The following is a 4,801-nucleotide window of genomic DNA, read 5'->3' as shown; positions in this document are numbered from 1 at the left end:
TCATTAGGCCTGGCAAACAGGTCAGGTATGTCGTGTTCATGTCATTTTCGTGTAACACCTATTATCTTAATGGGTCCTTAACAGGTCGGGTCACTTTACCGTTGGGTAAAGTGACCCGACCGGTTATGACCCCTTAAGAAAAATATTTTTTTTCTTAAATTTGCACATACCACACATTGCCACATAAATATTACTTCAAAACATTAAAATACATTTGTCGTTTAAGTATTACATCTACACTCGAAAATAAGAGCCTAATAAAAAAACATCCATACACTACTAGTCTATTACAAAATATTAAATGTGCAATGATATGCAAAATGAAAGAGTTTTTGTTTTCAAGGTTGTGAAGCCTTTCTCAAAATTTTAAACCTTGCCAATGGAACTCAAAGCTTGCATGTTATTTCTTTTACAAAATCCTCAATTTTCATCGATCATCATGAAGAAATTGTATTGGAACTTTGGCTTGATCTATCGCCTTCAAGAGTTATGTTGATGATGTTTTTAGTAAGGTTTTCCACATCAGAACTCTCTTCCGCATAAACTAAGTATAAAAAAACCAAACATTATTAAAAACCATTCAAATTATGAGAAGTTTACCAAAATAATTATGAAAAGAAATAAAACAATAGTACTATACCATATAAAAATATATTACCTCATTTTCCAAATAGTCAATCTCGTGTGCACAACAAAGCTTGAATTGTTTCTTGTAACAATGAACTACGATACTGATCTAGTACTCTACCCCCAATACTAAATGCAGATTCTGATGCAACAATTGAAATAAGAATTGTTAACACATCTCGTGCCAACTGAAAAAATATCGGATAATGAAAACACTCCATTTGCCACCAAGAAAGAACATCTATGTCTACTTTTCTATCTATTCTTTTATCCTCCAAATACTTCTGCAATTCATTTTTTTTTTTCAATCGAACTTGAACAATCATAATTATTATCAAAATCCTACATCATAAAAATTAAAAACGAAAGCATAATAAGAATCATGCATCATGTCGATTTCAAATATAATATCAACACTTTTTATAGTACTACTACTACAAATATATAAAGTAAATAAAAACAAACTTAGGTTACCTCAAAGAGAACATCTCCATATTCTATTTGATGATTAGGCACTGAATTCACTGGAATATTTGAAATATCAAGATGCGAAAGTTTTTCCAAGTACACACAAAAAAGAACATTCAATTTGTCATTAACCTTTAAATTCGACCGACTTCACACCATGAAGCTTTGTGTAAGCCCAATCCACAAAATACAATTTATAACGAGGGTCTAAGATGATTTCAATTGCCAAAATCAAACTCTACTCTGACCAATACTTCTCAAACTGTGTGCACATGTAAATCGCCATCTTATTCATGAAACTTTCAGAGTCATCCATGGCTGCCTTAATTTGAAGTTTGATTACAAACACCATAGGGAAGAGCAAATTTGATGTGGGGTACTTTGTCCCATAGAATAAGCACGTAACCTCATAAAAGTACCCAAAAAACTTGGAAATCTTCATTATTTTATCCCACTCTTCAAAAGAAGGACAACTACTAAAATTGGAATCACCCAACCCTAAATGAATCAAACCATATAGATAGAAAATTGCACCATCTAGCATAATACAGGTTGAGTTCCATCTAGTAGGGACATCTTATCTCAAATCTCTCCTACTATCCAATATCCCTACTTGTCTAACACGTTCATAAAACTTTAGTTTCCTAGCCTCAGAGCCCTTTATATACTTGATGCATTCACAAATCTTTATCACTGAAGAATCAATTTCTTTAAGTCCATCTTGGACTATCAAATTCAAAACATGAGCACAACAACGCACATGAAAGAAATCACCATTCATCACGAGAAGACTTTTAAGATTCAATTGATTCTTCAAAATGCTAACATAATAAATATTTGAAGAAGCATTATTCAAAGTAATAGAAAATAACTTTTTCTCAATCCCCCACTCAGTCACCAATGCATTAATTTTCTCAAATAATGCAACACCAGTATGCGGAGAAGGCATGTGACAAAAACTTAAAATTCTTTTATGCAATTTTCCATCTTTGTCTACAAAATGAGCAGTAAGAGCAAGATACCCATCAGTGCATTGCGAGGTCCATAAGTCTGATGTCAAACAAATTCTATCTTCAATTGAGCAACAAATTATGAAGCCTTTGTTTTTCATTTTTGAACATCCTCAACACACAGGCTTTAATTGTATTTCTACACGGTAACTTAATATTAGGAGAAATATATGCAAACAAAGCCCTAATTCCCTCGTATTCAGAAAAACTAAAAGGAAGATTATGCTTGATGATGACCTCTACCAATAAGCCACGGAATACCACATGATCAAAGTTTTGGGAACATAATTCAGACACCGACAATAATCCACCAGTCTGTCTAGGGCATGTTTCCTAATGTCTATTCATATTACCCGTCCCATGATGACTATCATCTATTACCAGTTTCTTACAACCTTTACATTGAGCACGACTTTTACCATCTTAAAAAATAATAGTCAATTTGTTGAAAGTTTTCCAAATAGAAGACCTGAGTGTTCGCTTACCTAATTTGATCACTCTAGCCTTTTTCTTTGAAGGACTTGTATTTGTATCTTCTGTATTTTCACTTCCATGATCAGGTTGTATTCCCATTGTAACTTCCACTGACCCTCCATCACTAAGGTTCGTAAAATCTTGCTCTACAACATCCATTGCTTCAAGAAAGAAAAACAAAACTGTAAAATCTTGCTCATACCAATTTCATACCATATCCATTTCAAATTCATATATCCATTTCAATTTCAATTTCACATATCCATATCCATTCAAATTTACATATCCATTTCAATTTCACATATCCATTTCATTTTCACATATCCAATTCAATTTCACCTATCTATATCCATTTCAAATTCACATATCCAATTCAATTTCAAAATCCAATTCACATATCCACAAATCACAACCAATTCAAATTTACTTTTATATATCCACAAATCACAATCCTATTCAATTTCACCTATCTATATCCATTTCAAATTCACATATCCAATTCAATTTCAAAATCCAATTCACATATCTACAAATCACAATCCAATTCCATTTCAAAATCCAATTCACATATCCACAAATTCACATATACAAGCTTTGGTGCAAATGGACATTTTTATATATCTAACACAGTTTACAAAGAATAGATGACATTGGAAAATGGGAGATAAATTCAATATCTAAAGCCTTATAAGAAGGCTTACTTATACACAACAGAAATTGAAGAACTTTTGGCTAGAACATGCATTGATAGCTTGCACACACATTCACAATCTTATGGGCTAGCACATGGAAGCATGGAGCCAACATTGTGGAGAACTCATATTGCCCTGAAATCCACAATAAATTTACCAAAGAAAAAAGTAAAAAAAAAAAAAAAAAAAACAAGGCATACGACTTGTAGAAAACAAACAGAAACCAACACGGCTGCACCCACCCTAATTCGAAACCCACATAACCTCAAACCCTCACAAATCCGAAACCTTATCAAATTAGAACCAACATCCAATTTTATTAGGAGATTTCGACAAAGTACTCAGAAATCAACATGCAATTTGACCCTAAACCCTAAATAATAAAAACCCATCGAAAATCAGAAACCCTTACCTTGATTTTGGGACTTGATTCACTTCGGCTTCGTGTTGGAGAAGATGTGCTTACTTCTCTCTATGTGTGGCTTGCTTGTGGCTGGCCAGATTCATGTCGGAGAGGGTGGATGGAGGAGCGGCGTCAGAAAGGGTGGGTTTCAGTTAGAGTTCGCAGACGATTCGAGAATGAGAGAGACAGAGAAAGGTTTGAAGGAAATATAGACCTAATTTACAATGGATGGTTGAGATTAAATCTTAACCAATCCAATGTTCACCAATTTTTTTAAATTTAATTTAATATATATACATATATAATTATTATAGTTTTTAGGGGTATAAAATTGTTAAATTAATATATATATATATATATATATATATATATAATTATTATAGTATTTTTTTAGGGTTATAAAATTATAAAATTAATAATTTGCTTATTGTATATCGTGTTATCCACGTGTATACCCGAACTAACTCATTATCTTAACAGGTGTTTATCGGGTTACCCGATAATGACCCGATTCGTTATCGTGTCGACACGAACACCTGTTAATTATATGTCGTGTTATGTCGAGTTATCAGATTGTGTCAGGAATTGCCAGACCTATTAATCATCACACAACAATCCATTACTTGCAATATTTTATTGTTTTGAGTAGAGGGAATTTGACAAACCCCGTCCCAAAGGAGGGCATGTTGGCCGTCACCTGAGTGTGACGTAACCATTTACACAGTTTGGAAGCTTTTAAAAAAATACAATTACCAAGATGAAACACCCGAGAGTGAGTCCTACTTTTGTGAATTATGTCAGAACACCACTGGATTCTTTTCATTTAAAACATTTCTAACCCCTCACTGTAAAACATGTATACTTTCCCAGAAAATAGCATATAGCATAATACTTTTCATAAATCTCAAATCATCAATTTTTCTCAAAAACCAGAAAGTATGCCATGTTATAATTTCAAAAACAGAATGAATGATGCATCAATGTAACAGGTGAAATAATGAATTAACCGGAGACCCTGCAGTTGGTCCTGTACGGTTAATTCTATAGCTCAACATCCAATCCAACCGGAGTCACCTCGGTGACCTGTACGGCATTACACTGCATGTAAGTCGGAATTACCTGAAGTA

General features: G+C 33.2%; 1 long non-coding RNA gene across 1 annotated transcript; it reads right to left on the bottom strand.

Moving 5' to 3' along the window:
- Window positions 1-314: 314 nt before the first annotated feature.
- On the bottom strand, window positions 315-3,812 carry LOC126586840 (uncharacterized). The gene is made up of 4 exons (XR_007610920.1): window positions 3,684-3,812; window positions 2,591-2,740; window positions 659-769; window positions 315-544 (listed from the first exon to the last, which is right to left on the bottom strand). It is a non-coding gene; the product is annotated as an uncharacterized LOC126586840 (long non-coding RNA).
- Window positions 3,813-4,801: the final 989 nt, after the last annotated feature.

The sequence above is a fragment of the Malus sylvestris genome, chromosome 10 (assembly GCF_916048215.2).
Source record: "Malus sylvestris chromosome 10, drMalSylv7.2, whole genome shotgun sequence".
In the NCBI taxonomy this organism is placed as follows: domain Eukaryota; kingdom Viridiplantae; phylum Streptophyta; class Magnoliopsida; order Rosales; family Rosaceae; genus Malus; species Malus sylvestris.
This window is presented reverse-complemented; position numbering and strand designations above follow the sequence as displayed.